Raw genomic sequence first — 21,871 nt, 5'->3', positions numbered from 1 at the left:
AACCTCTGTCAGGTTTTTATTGCTGTGTCCCCGTTAGGGGGACTCACCCTCTCTATTTGTCCTGTTTATTTCCACTTTCAATGAGAATGGTAAAGAAAATCCAAAATGTTGGGTTGTCCCCTGAAAAGTAATAGAGGAGAAATTTTCCAATGGGGACAGAAGTTCTGGTGATCTCGGGGGTTCCCAAAGAATTCCCTTAATTTTCAGGGATTTCCTCTCACTTCCTTTTTTGGCTATGGGACAGGAAGTGAAGGGAAATCTCCTCGATGGGACACAGATGACAAGAAAAAAAAAAAACCTGACCTTTCCTTACTATATCCAAAATGAAAAAAAAAAATGTTTTACCTATAGTTCTACTTTAACCACTTGCTTACTGGGCACTTAAACCCCCCTACTGCCCAGACCAATTTTCAGCTTTCAGCGCTGTCGCACTTTGAATGACAATTGAGCGGTCATACAACACAGTACCCAAATTAAATTTTTATCATTTTTTTCCCACAAATAGAGCTTTCTTTTGGTGTTATTTGATCACAGCTGGGATTTTTATTTTTTGCTAAACAAACAAAAAAAGATGGAAGATTAAAAAAAAAAAAAAAAAAATCATGTTTCATAGTTTGTTATAAAATTTGATGGGCATGGATAGGCACAGTTAAGGCGGCACTGATGGGGACAGATAAGGCGGTACTGATGGCCACTGATGGGCGCTAATGGGTGGCACTGATGGGCACTGATAGGTACCACTGATGGGGGCACTGATGGGCGGCAGTGATGGGCACCTATGGGCACTGGTAGGTGACACTGATAGGTGGCACTGATGTGCAGCACTGTTGTGGCACTGATGTGGGCACTGATAGGTGGCACTGTGGGCGCTGATGGGTGGCACTGTGGGCATTGATGGATGGCACTGTGGGCACTGATGGGTGACGCTGGTGGGCACTGGTAGGCGGCACTGCTCCCTTTTCTTAGGTGTCACTGGCAGGGGGCAGATGATCGCCGTGATCGGGACTGATGTCCCTCTCACGGCCGCCGGTGATCGGGTTTTTTTTCCTCCTCACGCTGTCAGCGCGAGGAGAAAAAATAGCCGATTACCGGCTCTGTTTACATCACATGATCAGCTGTCATTGGCTGACAGCTGATCATGTGGTAAGGGGTCGGGACCTTACTCTGATCTGTGATCAGGCGAGTCTCATAGACACCGCTGATCACCGAGCGGGGCGCGCAGGCCGCTCGTGCACGGGACAACGTCAATAGACGTAGTCCCGGCAATGTAGATCCGAGCTGTTGCCGTCATTTGGCTAAAGCAGGGATCTGAAGCGGTTAAATTTCCCCTTCCCTGGTTCCTCCTACCCCCAACATGCCAATGACATTTGTAAATGAAATGTGTCTATTTTCATTTCATACCTTATTTTCGATATAGTGATGTCATCACTGGGTCTCTGCACTTCTCTATGAAAGACTGGCAGATCATAACTGGTAGGAGGGACCAGGGGGATGCTGTACAGGGCTTCCTGAAATCATCACAGCACCCTCAGTACTCCTCTCAACAGCCCTCAGGCCTGATGCAAGTGGTGGATCTGTATGCAGACTGCCCTAGGTAACTCCCACATGTGAAGATGAGTCTCCATGATTGAAAGAACTAAAATCCAATAAATGTAAAGGGCGGGCACAGGGGCCTTCAGGCTTTGTCAGAAAAGAGGTAGATCAGTGGTCTTCAAACTTTTACCCAGCCCATGGGGCACCATTCTGCCTAATGAAACCAACAATGGGGCACTAATCCTCCCACTGACACCAATGATGGGGCACTATTCCTTCCACTGATACCAATGATGGGGCACTATTCCTTCCACTGATACCAATGATGGGGCACTAATCCTCCCACTGATACCAATGATGGGGCACTATTCCTTCCACTGACACCAACAATGGGGCACTATTCATCCCACTGATACCAATGATGGGTCACCATTCCTCCCACTGATACCAACAATGGGGCACTATTCCTCAACTGATACCAATGATGGGGCACTATTCCTCCCACTGACACCAACAATGGGGCACTATTCCTCCCACTGACACCAACAATGGGGCACTATTCCTCCCACTGACACCAACAATGGGGCACTATTCCTCCCACTGACACCAACGATGGGGCACTATTCCTTCCACTGACACCAACAATGGGGCACTATTCCTCCCACTGACACCAACAATGGGGCACTATTCCTCCCACTGACACCAACGATGGGGCACTATTCCTTCCACTGATACCAACAATGGGGCACTATTCTTCCCACTGATACCAATGATGGGGCACTATTCCACCCACTGATACCAACAATGGGGCACTATTCCTTCCACTGACACCAATAATGGGGCACTATTCCCCCCACTGACACCAACAATGGGGCACTATTCCTCCCACTGATACCAATGATGGGGCACTATTCCTCCCACTGATACCAATGACAGGGCACTATTCCTCCCACTGATACCAATAATGGGGCATTATTCCTCCCACTGACACCACCAATAGGGGCGTACTTCCTGCCAAATGAGGCAAATCTCTGTCTGACTTCACGCAGCTTCTAATGCACACTATGAGAAGTTCTGTCTGAGCAGCCAATCAGTGCCTTTTCCTCACACAGCGCCATGGCTAAGACGTGCAAATGTAAGTCGTACCCAAACAATGGGTGTGTGGTGCTGTGCTGTTAAAAATAAGTGAAATGACCTTGAAACATGACATTCAAAAAGACAAACACTGTGCAGAGTGTTAGGGCAAATAGCTGCCAAAAAACATAAACATAACATTAAAAAAACTAATGACCAAGTGGAATGTCTAAAAGTGCAACTTATGCAAAAACCAATAATGCAAATATAGACTCATGCAAATTACATGGTAAACATAATGATGTGACACAAATAAATCCCTAAGTGGAAGTGCCTGGGAGTGGGTGGAGTGATGAGTGATATAATCCCTCTTTCACTCCTTGCAGATAAACAGTAAAGGTGGGTGTCTTTTCTTCCTATATAGTGACACCTAAGTGCAGGGTGGCCTCTCACCTTACTGCTGTAAGGTAACAGCATATGTGGATTATATTGGAGATCCTAGATGATGTGATCAGTCTCGCTGTGGACTTCTGAAGATGGATAAAGCGACTTCCTCGGGGGGGGGGGGGATTTCTTCTCCTGGTTGATGATTCCCACCGGGATAAGTATGATATATATACTTCTTTTAGGACGAATGGGTGTTCTGGGAGTTCCTCTCAGGCTTACCCATAGGTATATAGAAAGAAAGAAGGGGTCCCAGATAGTGTAGTATGTAAAAGCAACTATATTTATTCAAAGACGACAGCTGATGTACTCACATAAACATTTGAAATAAAAGCATGTAATCCACTAGCAGCAAGCTCGTATTCCGACGTCTCTTCCGGAGTGCCTGTCCCAACGCGTAGCGTCAAGCCCACGTGACTTCATCAGGGGATCATTTCACTTATACTTAACAGCGCAGCACCACACACCCATTATTTATCCACCTTTTGGGCATGGATTGACCATATCAGTGATTGGAGCAGTTAGACGTTTTTTTTCTGTGTATTGATAGTACGGGAATATCACTTTTTTTATTTGTATACATAATTCATACCCAGTGGCACCCAAAGAGATCAAGTAGTGGATAATACCTAAGTATTGCAAGGTTCCAGCTGGGATAGCAGCTTGGTGTAGAAATATAGAAAGAAGAACCAGACCATAAACAGATGAAAGAGTCGGAGATGATTGTAATTGTTGGTAACAAAGTCCAAAAGAAAATCCAACGTGTTTTTGCAAATCCACAAATGCTTGTGGCAAATTTTTCATAAATAGACACCATAGTGTCCAGTAAAGTCCAGTTTTAACTTCAGTCAACAAAAAAGAATTGGATAACCAAGAGTTTGTCATAAATGTGTTGTGAATTTAAATGAATAGTTAAAGTTCTGTATTGTGTTAAAAATAAAAAAAATGAGATGATATGGTTGATTTAATGCCAGCAACCATGACTATTGTCCGCATACTTCACATGCCTTCAGTGAAGTGTCTGGAGGCACATAGAAAAGGAAATGCCCTGGAGGAAAAGAACAAGGAAGGACGGGCAGGATATTGTTCTAGCGTTATCTGGCATCCCTTTAGATATGAATGCTCTTTCCTCCGGTAGGAGGGGAGGAGCAGAAGCCAGCAGCTGCAGGGGAGCCACAGGGGATCGGTGCTGGGGGGAGGTATCGAGGGGTGCTGAACCGTGTAGAGGCTAATGGCCAAATGGCCTAGCCACCGTGAACATCTGAAAGGATGTAAGAACTGCTTTTTTACATCTTTCTACACCCAGGGGCTTACCTGCAGCACACAAAGAAAAGGGAGAGAAGAGAAGAAGATATATAGTGATAGATATTAGGTGGTTCCGCAGGTGATGAATGGTGTTGATCGATCTTTGGATATATGGACTACTACCTTGCTGGTACGACAGAGCTATCACATCAGTTGAGAAGATACTTAAGGAGAGAGGAGCGCCCGTGTCCAGAATAAGGAAACTCTTGATGAAAAATATGGTCATTTAATGGAGATAAAACATGTACAGATAGAGCCAACACGTTTCGGGGGGAATTGCCTCCCCCTTCTTCATGGCTGTTAATACATTCTAACTGAGGTGGGTAGGATCTGTGGTTGTATCTAAGTTTCTTATGAAAGCTGATGAAAAGGAACAACTGCGGAGCCTACCCATCTCTGTTAGAATGTTGTTGGTTGGTACATGCTAACGGAGATGAGTTGGACCGCTTGTGAGATGCAGTGCCACCAAAAAAAAAAAATGCCTCTGCATCTCACAAGCAGTCATAAGCTTTCATAAAAACCTTGGATACAACCGCGGAGCTTACCCATCTCCGTTAGAATTTACCAATTGCCCAGAAGAAAGGGGAGGCAATTCCCCAGAACATGTCACCTCTACCTGTACATGTTTTATACCCAATAAACAATTATATTCTTCATCAAGAGTTTCCTTATTCTGGACACCGGGTGCTTCTCTCTCCTTACTCACATCAGGTTGGCCTCCAACCAGGGTAGAAAATAGTAAAAACCTTCGCGCCAGTGGTGTCGATAGCAGATAATATATATGAATTACATATACTGGTGATACATCTAGTAAGAAAACATTCCCAACAATAAAGAAAATTTGTGGAAATATATAAACAATCAGTGTAAGCTGCTCCCCAATTTTTGAATAATCAAAAAAATAGATAATCAAAAAAAGGAATGTAAGGAAGATAGGGGGCGCTAGATACCATATTATTCAAGTGCTCTAAATAAATAAATCTCCTGCATTACCAAAAAAATGGAAATGTAAGAAAGCTAGGGGGCGCTAGATACCATACTATTCAAGTGCTTTAAATAAATAAATATCCTGCATTACCAAAAAAATGAAAAACATAATAATGACAAATCATAATTAGATTACACATTGGAGTGCCCACAATAGTGAAAAAAATATATAGTGATTGATTGTCCACATAAAAAAGTGTTTTGAAGTGGTTGAAATGATATCTTTCAATAATATCCCAATCTTGTTGCTGTAAACGAAAGGTTTTCCATCACCAAAGGAAAATAAGAAAAAGGAAAACACCTCGAAGTAGTAGATATCTGCTTACCAGATACCAATGACTCCTTTAGTTAAAAAGAGAGTCACTAGCGCTTGTGCAGGGTTGTGCCTGCTCACATGGATGGCCGGACTGTGGTTGGTATTATAGGCATGGATCGTTCCCGTCAAGCTCATTCAAGATAGGATAAGGATACATAGGAAACAAAAACAGTCTCCATAGCGTAAAACCATTTATTAAAAAAGTAAACAAATTAAAAAGCCAAATGGCCGCTTACATTGGTGGGTGCCTACCCGGCACTGGGGCTGCTTGCATGTCAGGGTGACTTCACAGTCAGAAAAAGCCTATCATGTCTCCTCCACGCTGGCGTGCGTTCCAGCTTACACAGGGGGGCAGCCAAAGGATCCGGATGTTGTTGGGTGATAGGACATGTGACCACGTACCGCTCCGACGTACGTGTCGTAGTGAACGTCGGAGCACTTGAATAGTATGGTATCTAGCGCCCCCTAGCTTTCTTACATTTCCATTTTTTTGGTAATGCAGGAGATTTATTTATTTAGAGCACTTGAATAATATGGTATCTAGCGCCCCCTATCTTCCTTACACTCCAACCAGGGTAACCAAAACAATTTTCTACAAATGTGGGACTTTAGAGGTAATATAATGTCTTCCAACCAAGGTAAGTGGTACCTGAGCTAGGTCTGAACTCACGGGTAAAAGTCTTCCAATAACAACTGCTGGGAGCTCAGTTTTATGTGACGCAGAACTACCAGAACTACATCTCCCGAGAGTCCTTTCCCTACACCCAGTGAGTGAGTTAAGGTTTGGCCTGGACTAGGGTTGCCACTTTTCTTTAAGCCAAACCCGAACACTTTAGTGGCGCACAGCAATTAATTATTTTTTTAGTATACACTCTACAGTAGGATTGTAACAGATCTGGGACACCTTTGGGTGCTCCAAAAAGAATAGTAATGTGGCGCACATTGTGTCCCCTCACCCTCCTATCAGGCCCTGCTTCAAGTCACATTCCTGTCTGAATAATGTAGGACAGTCCAAGTTTTGAATCATGTATCCAGGCTTCAGTCCACCTGAAAACAGGACACATGATTCAAAACCCGGACTGTCTGGGTGAATCCCGAACAGGTGGCAACCCTAGCCTGGACTGATGTCAGGAAGTCAATAATCAATACATGTTCCAGTGGGCAGGATTTTTACAAATAGCTGATATGCACTCATATATGGGTGCAGCCTCGTGCATGTCTGCGCAATGGCGAATGTCCAAACCCGGTGACACCAAACTGGCAATGAAGTGCTGATGCCCGGTAATCAATGTATGTTCTTCATGCCCGGTAACCAATGTATGTTCTTCAGCTCCCCCATGAACTTCATGCTCAGGCACTCCCCCAGAACTACATCTCCCGAGAGTCCTTTCCCTACATGAAGTAAGAGAGTTAAGATTTGGCCTGGACTGATGTCAGTAAGCCGATAGCCGCGTGAATACGCCAGCGAGCAGATGGAGGACTTTTGCAAATATCTGACATGCAATCACACATCAGCACCTCTGTGTGCAGCCTTGTGGCTCCGGCGTGCATGTCTGCATGCAATGCCCCCCTGCCCCCCCAACCCAGCGATGGCACCAAACTGCCAAGGAAGTGCTGATATCTGGTAATCAATGTATGTTCTTCAGCTCCCCTGTTATCTGTGTTCCTGCTCTGCTCAGGGATGCTCCCAGAACTACATCTCCCAAGATACAGTACCTTTCCCTACACCCAGTAAGTGTGCAGGCTCTTGAGAGTCAATGCAGCAGCGTTGGTTTGCTTGGGGAAAAAAAAATCAACGTGGTGCGGGGAATAAGTGGAATTCTGTAGTCGGGCAATGCTGATGACCCTGGTTGGGATTTCAGTGCAGCAGAGGTAGTGTTGTCATCTGAAACAGCACATGAGGAGCAGACTGGATTTCTGGCAGATCGATAGATATTTTACTAGTTTGAGAACAGCGACTGAGATCATGAGAGCGTCAGGCAACCAGCATTTTCAAAAGGAAGTTAGCAATGGCAGTCTATGGAATTCTCATGTCAGAATAATTAAAATCTAAATAAGGTAAAAAGGGTGGGATGATGTGAAATACATTCTTCTTTTTTTTTTACAGGCAGATAGTAAAAATAACAAGAACAAAAATAAGTATACGTTATAGACAAATCTGGTTTGCAGCTACATCATTTGGTGTAGTCCTCTGCCATCTAGTGGTAAATATTGAGAATGCAGTTCCCTTTAACATATAGTATATAGCTATAGTAAAAAAAATAAACTTTTCAAAAATTTGGATGGAGTGATGAGATTTTAGACTCCTTGTCAGATTTGAATTTCCATTATTGTATCTTCATGACAGGAAGCAGAGGGGATATATATGATATAAAATAAAGCCACAATTCAGCAGGGATGGTGGGAGCCCCTTATAATGGAAACAGAAAGACTGCAGACCTGGAAACACAGGACAGTATCAATGGGAACCCCTCATAATGTGTGAATATGCAGGAACTTGGTGCAAGGATGGTGGGAACCCCTTAAAAAAGGGTATAGAAGCTGTACAGACCCAGAATATCAGTACGGGGACAGTGAGATTCTATCATAATGGGCACAGCAGGTGTGTAGACCTGAGAACTTACTGAGAACAGTACAGGAATGGTGGGAAACCCTCATAATGGGCACTAAAGGGATACAGACCTAGGAACTCAGCACAGGGATGGTAGGGATGGTGGGGATGGTGAAAAAACACCTCATAATGAGCTCAACAGGTGTGCAGATCCAGGAGCTCAACACAGGGATGGTGGGAAGCCCTCATAATGGGCACAGCAGGTGTACAGACCTAGGAACTCGGTACCAGAATGGTGGGAGACCCTCATAATAAGCACAGCAAGTGTGCAGACCCAGGAGCTCAACATGGGGATGATGGGAAGCCCTCATAATGGGCACAATAGGTCTACAGACCTAGGAACTCAGCACTGGAATGATGAGATCCCCTCATAATGGGCGCAGCAGGTGTGCAGACCTAGGAACATGTTACCGGAATGGTGGGAGCTCCTCATAATGAGCACAGCAGGTGTGCAGACCCAAGAACTCAAGACAGGGATGGTGGGAAGCCCTTACAATGGGCACAATAGGTGTACAGACCTAGGAACTCAGCACAGGGATAGTGAGAGCCCCTCATAATGGGCACAGCAGGTGCACAGACCTAGGAACTCAGCACAGGGATGGTGGGAGCCCTTCATAATGGGCACAGTGGGAGTACAGACCTAGGAACTCAGCACCGGAATGGTGGGAGTCCCTCATAATGAGCACAGCAGGTGTGCAGACCCAGGAACTCAACACAGGGATGGTGGGAAGCCCTCATAATGGGCACAATAGGTGTACAGACCTAGGAATTCAGCACTGGAATGGTGGGAGCCCCTCATAATGGGTACAGCAGGTGTGCAGACCTAGGAACTCAGCACCGGAATGGTGGTAGCCCCTCACAGTGGGCAAAGCAGGTGTACAGACCTAGAAACTCAGTACAGGGATGGTGGGTAAACCTCATAATGGGCACAGCAGGTGTACAGACCTAGGAACTCACCACCGGAATGGTGGTAGCCCCTCAAAGGGTACAGCAGGTGTGCAGACCTAGGAACTAAGCACAGGGTATGTGGGGATGGTGAAAACCCCTCATAATGAGCACAACAGGTGTGCAGACCCAGGGTCTCAACACAGAGATGGTGGGAAGCCCTCATAATGGGCACAATAGGAGTACAGATCTAGGAACTCAGCATCGGAATGGTGGGAGCCCCTCATAATGGGTACAGCAGGTGTGCAGACCGAGGAACTTAGCACCGTAATGGTGGAATCCCCTCATAATGGGCACAGCAGGTGTACAGACCTAGGAACTTAGCACAGGGATGGTGGGAGCCCCTCATAATGGGCACAGTGGGTGTACGGACCTAGGAGCTCAACACGGGATGGTGGGAAGCCCTCATAATGGGCACAATAGGTGTGCAGATCCAGGAGCTCAACACAGGGATGGTGGGAGCCCCTCATAATGGGCACAGCAGGTGTACAGACCTAGGAACTCAACACAGGGATGGTGGGAGCCCCTCATAATGGGCACAGTGGATGTACAGACCTAGAAACTTGGCACCGGAATTGTGAGAGCCCCTCATAATGAGCACAGCAGGTGTGCAGACCCAGGAGCTCAACACAGGTATGGTGGGAAGCCCTTCTAATGGGCACAATAAGTGTACAGACCTAGGAACTCAGCACTGGAATGATGGGAGCCCCTCATAATGGGTACAACAGGTGTGCAGACCTAGGAACTCAGCACCGGAATGGTGGTAGCCCCTCACAATGGTCACAGCAGGTGTACAGACCTAGAAACTCAGCACAGGGATGGTGGGTGCCCCTCATAATGGGCACAGCAGGTGTACAGACCTAGGAACTCAGCACCAGAATGGTTGGAGCCCCTCATAATGGGCACAGCAGGTGGTCAGACCTAGTAACTCAGCACAGGGATAGTGGGAGCCCCTCATGATGGGCACAGCAGGTGTACAGACCTAGGAACTCGGCACCAGACTGGTGGGTGCCCCTCATAATGAGCACAGCAAGTGTGCAGACCCAGGAGCTCAACACAGGGATGGTGGGAAGCCCTCATAATGGGCACAATAGGTGTACAGACCTAGGAACTCAGCACTGGAATGGTGGGAGCCCCTCATAATGGGTACAGCAGGCGTGCAGACCTAGGAACTCAGCACTGGAATGGTGGTAGCCCCTCACAGTGGGCACAGCAGGTGTACAGACCTAGAAACTCAGTACAGGGATGGTGGGTGCCCCTCATAATGGGCACAGCAGGTGGTCAGACCTAGTAACTCAGCACAGGGATGGTGGGAGCCCCTCATAATGGGCACAGGGGGTGTACAGACCTAGGAATTTGGCACCGGAATGGTGGGAGCCCCTCATAATGAGCACAGCAGGTGTGCAGACCCAGGAGCTCAACACAGGGATGGTGGGAAGCCTTCATAATGGGCACAATAGGTGTACAGACCTAGGAACTCAGCACAGGGATAGTGGGAGCCCCTCATAATGGGCACAGCAGGTGTACAGACCTAGGAACTCAGCACCAGAATGGTGGTAGCCCCTCACAGCGGGCACAGCAGGTGTACAGACCTAGAAACTCAGTACATGCATGGTGGGTGCCCCTCATAATGGGCACAGCAGGTGTACAGACCTAGGAACTCAGCATTGGAATGGTGGGAGCCCCTCATAATGGGTACAGCAGGTGTAGAGACCTAGGAACTCAGCACTGGAATGATGGGAGCCCCTCATAATGAGCACAGCAAGTGTGCAGACCCAGGAGTTCAACATGGGGATGGTGGGAAGCCCTCATAATGGGCACAAATGGTCTACAGACCTAGGAACTCAACACTGGAATGATGAGACCCCCTCATAATGGGCAGTGGCATCACTAGGGTTGGTGTCACCCGCTGCCGAAAAAATTGGTGTCACCCCCTCCTCCACCAACTACCTCAGTACAGACCCCTCTCTACTAACTACAGACGCCACTCCATCAATATAGCCCCCCTCCCTCAGTACAGACTCCCCTCCCTCAGTACAGACCCCCCTCCATCAGTACAGACCCCTGCTCAGTGCAGACCCCCTTTCCTCAGTATAGACCCCCCACTAAGTACTGTCCCCCTCCCTTAGTACAGACTCCCCTCCCTTATTGCAGACCCCCCCATCAGTACAGACACCCTCCCTCAGTGCAGAGTCTGCAGACCCCCCTCCATAAGTATCAACCTCCCACCTCAGTGCAGACCCCCCATCAGTACATACACCCCCCTCAGTGCTGACCCCCATCAGTATGGAATCCCCCTCTCAGTGCAGACCCCCTCCCATTAGTATAGAATCCCCCACAGTGCAGAGCCCCCATTAGTATAGAATCCCCCCTCAGTGCAGAGCCCCCATTAGTATAGAATCCCCCCTCAGTGCAGACCCCCCATTAGTATAGAATCCCCCCTCAGTGCAGACCCCCCATTAGTATAGAATCCCCCTCAGTGCAGAGCCCCCATTAATATAGAATCCCCCCTCAGTGCAGAGCCCCCCCATTGGTATAGAATCCCCCCTCAGTGCAGACCACCCCATTAGTAAAGAATCCCTCCTCAGTGCAGAGCCCCCAGTAGTATAGAATCCCCCCTGAGTGCAGACCCCTCCCCATTAATATAGAATCCCCCCTGAGTGCAGAGCCCCCATTAGTATAGAATCCCCCCTCAGTGCAGAGCCCCCCATTAGTATAGAATCCCCCCTCAGTGCAGAGCCCCCCATTAGTATAGAATCCCCCCTCAGTGCAGACCACCCCATTAGTATAGAATCCCCCCTCAGTGCAGAGCCCCCCATTAGTATAGAATCCCCCTCAGTGCAGAGCCCCCCATTAGTATAGAATCCCCCCTCAGTGCAGAGCCCCCCATTAGTATAGAATCCCCCCTCAGTGCAGACCCCCCCATTAGTATAGAATCCCCCCTCAGTGCAGACCCCCCATTAGTATAGAATCCCCCCTCAGTGCAGAGCCCCCATCAGTATAGAATCCCCCCACCAGTGCAGAGCCCCCCATTAGTATAGACACCCCCTGCACATGTCAACCCACATATACATAAAGTTTACAGACCTCAGAACAGCGCGGACAGATACACACAGCCGTGTGTGTCCCTCGGGCTCCTCCTCCTCTTGTGTGGATGTAAACAGAGGAGGGGGAGGCGGATTCAGTCCGCTACGCTGAGGGACACAGCGCAAGACCTAAGGCACAGATCAGGGCAGCGGGCAGTGTTAGCAGTGCGTGCCGCTACCTACGGGTGTCACCCCTCTGGCGGGTGTCACCCGGGTGCGGCCCGCACCCACCTAACAACGCCACTGATAATGGGCGCAGCAGGTGTGCAGACCTAGGAACACGTCACTGGAATGGTGGGAGCCCCTCATAATGAGCACAGCAGGTGTGAAGACCCAGGAGCTCAAGACAGGGATGGTGGGAAGCCCTCACAATGGGCTCAATAGGTGTACAGACCTAGGAACTCAGCACAGGGATAGTGGGAGCCCCTCATAATGGGCACAGCAGGTGTACAGACCTAGGAACTCAGCACCAGAATGGTGGGAGCCCCTCATAATGGGCACAGCAGGTGTACAGACCTAGGAACTCAGCACAGGGATGGTGGGAGCCCCTCATAATGGGCACAGTGGGAGTACAGACCTAGGAACTCAGCACCGGAATGGTGGGAGTCCCTCATAATGAGCACAGCAGGTGTGCAGACCCAGGAACTCAACACAGGGATGGTGGGAAGCCCTCATAATGGGCACAATAGGTGTACAGACCTAGGAACTCAGCACTGGAATAGTGGGAGCCCCTCATAATGGGTACAGCAGGTGTGCAGACCTAGGAACTCAGCACCGGAATGGTGGTAGCCCCTCACAGTGGGCACAGCAGGTGTACAGACCTAGGAGCTCAACATGGGATGGTGGGAAGCCCTCATAATGAGCACAATAGGTGTGCAGATCCAGGAGCTCAGCACAGGGATGGTGGGAGCCCCTCATAATGGGCACAGTGGGTGGACAGACCTAGGAACTCAGCACCTTAATGGTGGGAGCCCCTCCTAATGAGCATAGCAGGTGTGCAGACCCAGGAACTCAGCACAGGGATGGTGGGAGCCCGTCATAATGGGCACAGTGGGTGTACAGACCTAGGAACTCAGCACCTTAATGGTGGGAGCCCCTCCTAATGAGCACAGCAGGTGTGCAGACCCAGGGGATCAACACAGGGATGGCGGGAAACCCTCACAATGGGCACAATAGGTGTATAGACCTAGGACCTCAGCACTGGAATGAGAAAAAAGGTGTCTGGGAGGGATCTCCAGCACACAGCCTGTGACTGACAGCCTCAGCTCTGTACCCAAACTACATTTATATCATTTTTTTTAATCATTTTCTTCCCACAAATAAAGCCTTCTTTTGGTGGTATTTGATCACCACTGGGTTTTATATTTTTTGCTAAACAAACTAGAAAAGACCGAAATTTTTGAACAAAATAGGTTTTTCTTCATTCTGTTATAAAACGTTGTTTTCACCGACAGGCACCGATGAGGCTGCGCTAACGGGCGCCGATGAGGCAGCACAGATGAGCACCGATGAGGTGGCACTGATGAGGTGGCACTAAAAAGGTGGTACTGATGAGGAGACACTTATATGCAGCACTGATGGGCACCGATAGGCAGCACTGATGGGCACTGATGAGGAGACAATTTTATCCAGTGCTGATAGGCGGCACTGATATGCAGCACTGGTGGGCACTGATAGGCTGCAATGATATGCAGCACTGGAGGGCACTGATACGCAGCACCGATAGGCAGCACTGATGGGCACCGATAAGCAGCACTGATGGGTGGCACTGATGGGCACTAATAGATGGCACTGCTAGGCAACACTGATGAGGAGGCACTGACAGTCATTACTGATGGGCACTGATTGGCATCTGTGAAGGGCACTGACATGCATTACTGATGGGCACAGACTGGCATTTTGATGGACACTGACTGGCATTTTGGTGGACACTAATTAACATTTGCTGGGCACTGATTGGCATTTTGGTGGGCACCTCTGATGGGGGCTGTGCTGATAATCAATGCGCTGATTATTAGAACAGACCCCCCCCCCTGTCAGGAGAGCCGCCGATTGGCTCTCCCTGTCAGCACGAACAGTGGAAAGCCATTTCCCGACACATCCTGATTACCACTGTGATCAGCTGTTATTGGTCACAGCTGATCACATGGTTAAGAGCCTATATCATAGGCTCTTTAGCAGGATCGGAGATGCGGTGTGTCAGAGTGACACATAGCACCACCGATTGCCATGCTGAGTGCCCCCCGGGGCCGCGCGCGATCACCTTATCTTGCTGGACGTCATATAACACCCAGTCAGGATAATGGAGCCACATTGCGGATGTAAATCTGCAATAGGGCAGGCGGGAAGTGGTTAAGCAACATTTAAAGCATGTGAACGATAATTTGTTCAATGTTCACTCTTATCTTTTAATGCCATTTTTATAGCTTTGTAGTGACTTGGAAAAATTCTTGTCACTGGTGGCGCTCTTTTGTCCTGATGGGCCTCAAACTTATGGGAACTGCCTCGTGACGGTTTTCAAAGTTCCAAAAGACGTCAAACTCTTTAAAATCACAGCATCAAAACTTGTGCGTTTGCATGTTTGGCAAACATTTGCTTCCGCAATTTCAATCAAATGAATTAGTCATTTGCAGGTGAAATAGGCTGAGATGGGCGTTTTCTCTGTTTTGTTTATTTCTATTCATAGGTTGATGTGCTGAGAGTGGTTACAACTTTTCAAATGGTAATGGGAGGATTGCGAGAGCTGCCAAAAAAGCATTGAAGTTACAGAGCCCTGAAATGCTACAGGGAGACCCCCACCCATCGCCTAATTTGGCAACATTGTGCTGCCAAGTGCAAGGAAAATATTACACTGAGATGTGATCATCCAGATTGTTACAACTGCATAGAGATTGATCAATCGGACAAATTATTGGGTCATATTGTAAAGGCGTTTAATAATGAAAATGGGGGAGGGGAGTAATTAAAATCTTGTCTATGAAGGCTGAATTCTTCCTAATACAAACTACATCTATAATTCTGGCAGAAAGGAAAAGCTTTGAACATTGCCAGATATTAGACTGTGGCTCAAAGAAATTGGTTTATAAATATATTATATATCTATCTATAGATAAATCTATAGATAGATATATTTATATATATTATATATATTGCAGATTAGGCGGAATATTACATTAATGAAAATTAGCTACACAGATACTGTATATATGTTAGATATTGAATATAATACCCAAATTTAGATGGACAAAAGAAAGGGTTTCACCGTGTCAGGTCCAAAAGGTGTGGTTGCCACATCCCTCATATGTGATTAAGAAAAAGAGAAATCCCCCTTCATTGGGACTTTTGAGGCAACACACACTTGGGTAATGCGAAAAATTTAATTTATTAAATGTACATAAAGGTAATCGATCATGGGAATGATCGATGGTTAAACAGACATCAAAGTTTGTACAACAAATACATACAAGAAAAACAAAAAAACAAAGAACAATTTACATGAACAGTATGACAACCAAAATAATACTCTCCGGTATATAGTAATCCCCGGTACCGGTAAACTTTGATGTTTTTTAACCATCGATCATTCCCATGATCGATTACATTTATTAAGTGTACACAAAAGTAATTTGTTTTTTGCATTACCCAAGTGTGTGTGTTTCCTCAAAAGTCCCAATGAAGGGGGATTTCTCTTTTTCTTAATCAAATTTAGATGGGCGGTATATATAATAATATACTATATTAATACACATATTTAGATTACATATTTTCTTGTTTACAAAAGTTTTTATTGGAAGATCAATAAAAAAAAGTGGTACAAAGTAGATAATTATATGCAATAAAATGATATTGTACAAAAAAAGAGAAGTTATTGGAAAAAAGGAAACTTGGAGGAGGATAACATTGCCTAGGCAATATGAGCAAAGGGATTACAATTACTATATTACAGTGGTAAACAAGTGTTAGGAGAAATCTAGAAGATTAAGGAGGATCCCAATATGACCATTGTTTATTGAAAATATGCATATTGTCATGGAGTGTATGATGGATTCTTTCAGTGAGTTTCATCATTTCCATTCTGGATAGTACTTGTGACCAGATGAGATTAGTTGATCTCCAATTATAAGCGATCATCCATTGTATGGCACTAAACAATGAATGTATTAGTCTGTTGCAAGGGGTTGGGATATTCGGTATGGAAGCAAACAGAAGACATATTGTGGGTGTAAGTTCAATTGTTTGGCCTGAAGCTTCTTTAATTTTGTTATTAGCAGCTTACCAGATTGGTTTTAGGAACTTACAGCTCCAGAATATGTGTACTAGAGTCCCTTGTTCTGAGCAGCCCCTAAAACAATTAGGGGAGGCTGTAGGGTAGAAATGATGAATTTTTGCGCGGTCAAATACCATCTGGTTAGTAGTTTAATTGGTGTTTCTTTGATTGAGATAGCACAGTTGCTTTTTCAGAGGTTGTCTATCATTTTTTTCCCAAGATGGGGTTGTGAAGGAGCAGTCTAAATCTGTTTCCCAATGTAGCATGGGTCCAGATTTCTCTGGGAGGGAAAGTCTGCTGATATGACTATATAATAGGGAAATTATGCCTCTATCTCTTGGGGAGTTTATACAGATGTGTTCAAAAATTGTTAAAGGGGGTTGTAATGATAGTGCATAGTGATCTGCAAAGAAATTTCTAATCTCAGTATAATTAGGAAGTTCCAAATTTGGGAGTCCAAATCGAGATTGGAGGTGGTCAAAAGTGAGGAACTTCAGGTCATTGAGAAGGGATCTAAGAGAGGTTAGTTTATTGTTAATCCACAGTGTGTAGGGGCTGTAGTCATTATATGTCTGTATGAATCTAGGATCCCCTAGGAATGAGGCTAAGGGGGAGACTTCTGAGGAAAGTTTAAAAGTATTTTTTTGTTTAAGCCAAAGTTGGAAGGAGTGTGCAACTATTACATTCTGTTTTAGGATTTTACGGTGAGAGTTCATGTCCGCCCGCAAGAGACCAGGAACGGAAGAAATAATGGAAGGATCGAGATATATTCAAAGGATAACCATGGTATAGAATCTATTTGGGCAGACCATTGTGCTAGCTGTGAGAATCTGGCCGCTAAGAAGTATTGCCAGATGTTTGGGAGTCCTAGACCTCCTTTGATTTGCAGTCTATGCATTAGGGAGTAGCTGAATCTGGGTTTTTTTTTATCTGACCATATGAATTTATTAATTTCCCTTTGAAGTGCATCTAATCTAGTTTTGGAGATGTTGACTGCGAGTGCTCTGAAAAAGTAGAGAAGTTTTGGGAGTATTGTCATTTTGAAAGTGCAAATTCTACCAAGGAATGAAATATGGTAGGAGGACCATAATTTCAATAGTGAGCTAATCTGTGAAAAGAGGGGTGGGCAGTTAGATTTGTAAAGAGTGTTATAGGAAGCGGTGATATTAACTCCAAGATACCTAAAAGAATGGGGGCACCATGTGAAAGGAAGCTTTTCTTGCAAGTTGGATGTCATGATAGGAGTGATGTTAATAGGAAGAGCAGAGCATTTGTTTAAGTTTATACTTAGATCAGAGAGCTTATGAAATTTGTGGAGTTCTGCCAACAGATTGGGTAGAGAGATAATTGGATCAGTTAAAAATAGGAGAGCGTCATCTGCATATAAACTCATTTTGAATTCCTTAGGGCCCTTGGTGTAACCTTTAATGTTGATGTTATTTCTTATTGATTGAGCGAGAGGTTCCATTGCTAACGCAAAGAGTAAGGGGGATAATGGGCAGACCTGTCTAGTGCCTCTACTTAGTGGGAAGAAATCTGAATTGTTACCTGGTATTTTGATTCTAGTTTGGGGGGTGTGATATAGGGCATTGAATCCATGTATACATTTATCTGAAATTCCAAATTTAGGGAGTAGGTGGTTTAAGTATGTCCAATTTACACTATCGAACGCCTTGTGTATGTCAAGGCTTAATAGGCAGACCTGGCGAGAATATATATTAGCATCTTGGATTATATTTGAGACCAATCTGATATTATCTATTATTTGTCTGCCAGGGATAAAGCTGGTTTGGTCGATATGAATCAAAGATGAAACTCCAGCTAATCTATCTGCTAGGATTCTTCCAAAGATTTTTAGATCGTTATTAAGGACAGAAATGGGTCGAAAATTTTGTGGGAGGGAATAATCTTTGTGTGGTTTAGGGATTAGGGATAGGTTAGCTAATAGCATGTCATCAGGGAAGTGATTGCCTTGTAGGATATGGTTGAACAGTTTAGTTAGTTTAGGGGTTAATATTGATGCAAATTTTTTGTAATAGGAGGTGGTGAATCCGTCTGGACCTGGGACAGTGGATGATTTTAAAGATTTGATAATATTATTGATTTCAAGGTCTGTACATGGTTCATTAAGAGAGGCAATTTGTTGGCTAGATAGTGAAGGGAGTTGTAGGCCGTCTAGCCAGTTGAGTGAGGATGTTGAGGGGTGTGTTTGAGGACCAGAAAGGAGATTTTTATAGAAGTTAGAAAATATCTCTAGATAGATTACATATTTTCTTTACATACTTAATTGCAGGGCTTTTTTTCTCAGAGAATAGGTGCAGGAACTCCCACCGTCTGAGTCACCCCTTGTCTCTGCCCCCTACCCACCTCTGACCACCGTCCCTTGATTCCACCCCCTACCCACCTACCACTAATGCCCCTTTTAGAGAATACAGAACCAAGTATCATTTTGTGGTGCTAAATCATTTGTATGGAACATGTTAATAATAAAAAGAAAAGCAGTAAAATAGATCCCCTGCAGCCAGGAACAATAGAATGCCAGCAATAGATCCCCACACAACAGTAGACTCCCCCAGCAACATTGGACTCCACCCCAGCCAACAATAAAATATCACACCCAGTAACAAAATATCCACCCAAACAACATTAGACCCCCCCCCAGCAGCAACAACAGATCTCCCAGCAGCCAGCGTCAATAGATCCTCCAGCGGCCAGTAAAAATAGACCTCTCCCTCAACAGTAGATCCCTTCCAGCAACATAAGACCCCCCACAGCAACAATAGATTCCCCATCAGCAACAATAGACCCTCACACAAAATCAGATCTCCACCAGTGACAATAGATCCCCCAGCAGCCAACATCAATAGACCCTCCAGCACACCCCACGCTATTACATAATTCAGTGCTGGGGGTGCCGGAACTGCATTCCCCTGCATTCCCGCTAAAAAAAGCCCTAGTTAATTGACAAATTTCACTGGTAGGTTGAAATAGATAGATAGATAGATAGATAGATAGATAGATAGATAGATAGATAGATAGATAGATAGATAGATAGATAGATAGATAGATAAATAGATGTTCATTGGATGGGCTATATTAATTACACATAACATACAGTATATATATGATATATATTGTTGGATATTAGTATGAATATAACTATACCGTACAATTAACTATTTTTAATGTGTCTGATTTTTTTGTACAATTTATTTGAGATATAGATAGACAGAGCTATCTATCTAATGTAATTAACATGTGTTAATATATGTTCATCTAAATAACTGTATCCTGTCCAATAAACTACCCATCTATCTATCTATCTATGGATCTATATCTATCTGTCCAACTATTTCTCAGATAAATTGTACATAAAATCAAACACAGTAAAATTCATAATTGTAGTGTACAATCTATGTATTATAAATAATAATATATATAATTATAATAATTATAATATATACATAATACTATCTATGTAATTCATATACGTTCATGTAAGTAATTAGTATACGTTTATCTAAGTAACTATAACCCTTCTAATAAACATTATTCTTATCTATCTATGAATGTTTTTTCTATCTGCCCATGTATCTCCATATATACTGTAAATAAAATCAGGCACAAAAAAATAAAATAGTAAAGTGTACAATCTTTGTATTGTATATAATCCTAGTTATACATATCTTCAAAGATACAGTATATATCTATGTAAATAGTATAGTCACCTAAGTAACTATAACCTTTCCAATAAACATTATTGCTATGTATTTATCGATCTATCTATGGTGTTGATTTACTAAAACTGGAGAGTGCAAAATCCGGTGTAGCTCTGCATAGAAACCAATCGGCTTCTAACTTCAGCTTGCTCAATTAAGCTTTGGCGAAAAAATAAAAAAAACTGTATTTTAAATATATTGCAGATAAAGTCAGGTACAGTGAAAGGAAATAGTTCATTATGTACAATAATTTGGATTATAATAAAGTTTAGCACATTTAGAGAGTCCTCAGAAAGTCAGTTTTTAGGTGTGGTTAGTGTCTGGTTGATGTCTGGACAATGTCTGGACAATGGCGCTTGTAAATCAGTCAATCACCTTTTTAGAAAGTGACATTAACCTGAGTCCTCCCCTTTGTGTTGCAGGTCCTATATAAACATGGATGCCCCCCCAACATTAGACAACATTTTTATATACAGTGTGGTTAGTATCTCCCCAGGAGCAGAGGACCGAGCTTCACATCTACTTTATCTACACCAGGAAGAATAAGGTATGGCAGGATACATATTGATTATTTTATATATGTTATATTATTGTATGTAATATATCATATGTTACATTCCTTTATAATGCATTACATTTGTAATTAAATGCTTTGTTATGGTATTATATCAGTATGGACAGATAACACATAGAACTTCCATCTGGTCCTCAACTTTCTTGGCTTATGTTTATTGTAAAATGATTTATGTTTGCCAGTCTTTTTATTTTGGCCAGTGATGGTTTCTAGTCAATTTTATTTCTTTTTCAAATGATGTTTTTAACTATCAAACTGCTATAAGTTTTAAAGACTTATAGCAGCTTGATAGCTAAAAACATCAGTTGAAAAAGAAATAAAATTCACTAGAAACCATCACTGGCCAAAATAATGGCAAATTGGCTGTTCACTTTGCAGGGGAATGTTCCCTAAGCTTAGCTAATGTGGTGAAAAATCACCTTGGCTAAGAATACCCAATCAAATGCAAGGAATTTTTTTTTTTTTAAGTATTTTTGCTTGCACATGATTGGATAATGGAAGTCAACAGAGATTCACCTTATTCACAAAACCATGGGAAAATTCTCATTTCAAATTGAACAACCTATTCAGTAAATCAACCCCAATGGGCTTCATCTTCCTTGGTAGGCTGAGTTGGCCTTGGATTACTTTTATGTCTTGGAGATTCTAATGGTGAGATCTCCCTTCCAACTGTTTATCTGGAGTTTTGTGTGTTCCCACCCACATTTGGTGTTTCAGTTATGCCCGTGGAATTAAAAATATATGAAATATAGAAAATATTTAGCAATCGGAAAGCCGTCATAATGGCCACATTTGGTCATTAGACCCAGGACCTCAAGATGGGAGATCTCACCAATAGGGTTCTCAAGAGATATAAGGAACTGCCAGATGGTTTAACTCACCAGCAAATGCAACCCCAATGGGTTGATTTACTAAAACTGGAGTGTGCAAAATCTGGTGCAGCTGTGCATAAAAAACAATCAGCTTGTTCAAATAAGCCTTGACAAAAAATAACCTGGAAGCTGGTTGGT

Source organism: Aquarana catesbeiana, linkage group LG10 (assembly GCF_042186555.1).
Source record: "Aquarana catesbeiana isolate 2022-GZ linkage group LG10, ASM4218655v1, whole genome shotgun sequence".
Classification (NCBI taxonomy): Eukaryota; Metazoa; Chordata; class Amphibia; order Anura; family Ranidae; genus Aquarana; species Aquarana catesbeiana.
The sequence above is the reverse complement of the archived record's forward strand: the minus strand, read 5'-3'. Positions refer to the sequence as shown.